The 371-nt window shown below is 76.0% G+C and overlaps 1 protein-coding gene across 3 annotated transcripts in view; it reads left to right on the top strand.

Moving 5' to 3' along the window:
- The first annotated feature begins 115 nt into the window (after positions 1 to 115).
- Positions 116 to 371, top strand: part of EZH2 (enhancer of zeste 2 polycomb repressive complex 2 subunit) — an 82,344-nt gene continuing 82,088 nt past the window's right edge. For 2 of the 3 annotated variants that reach the window (XM_019509118.1, XM_019509117.1), the window contains exon 1: positions 116 to 218. The gene's annotated coding sequence lies outside the window, so the exon portion shown is untranslated. The remainder of the gene's footprint in view (positions 219 to 371) is intronic. The other variant, XM_019509120.1, reaches the window with a different exon arrangement.

Raw genomic sequence — 371 nt, 5'->3', positions numbered from 1 at the left:
TCCCGCACGTGTGGAGCGCTGGCCCCGCCCCCCGCCGCTGTGGATTGGTTCCCGCGCCCCCTCCTCCCCCCGCCGCGGCCGGCCAATCGGGGCGGCGCTTGGTTGTCGCCAATGAGCGCGACGCGGATTGGGCCGCCTGGCTTTGGCGCTCGGTCCGCCCGGGAGGGTGAATCCGGCGGCCGGAGGCAGCGGCGGGCGGTCGCGGGAGCCGGCGGCGGGTGAGGAGGTGGCACCTCGGTGGAGCTGGGGGACGGGGGCTCTTTATAACCGGCGCCCCCTTTGTGAGGTGGGGGCCGCCCCCCCGGGTGATAGCGCCCTTTGTCTCCCGCGGGCACGGGGTGGGGGCTCGGGATCCCGCCCAAAGGGGCTCT

The sequence above is a fragment of the Gavialis gangeticus genome, unplaced genomic scaffold, assembly GCF_001723915.1.
Source record: "Gavialis gangeticus isolate Ggan-Ray unplaced genomic scaffold, GavGan_comp1, whole genome shotgun sequence".
NCBI classification, from domain to species: Eukaryota; Metazoa; Chordata; order Crocodylia; family Gavialidae; genus Gavialis; species Gavialis gangeticus.
The sequence above is the reverse complement of the archived record's forward strand: the minus strand, read 5'-3'. Positions and strand labels throughout refer to the sequence as shown.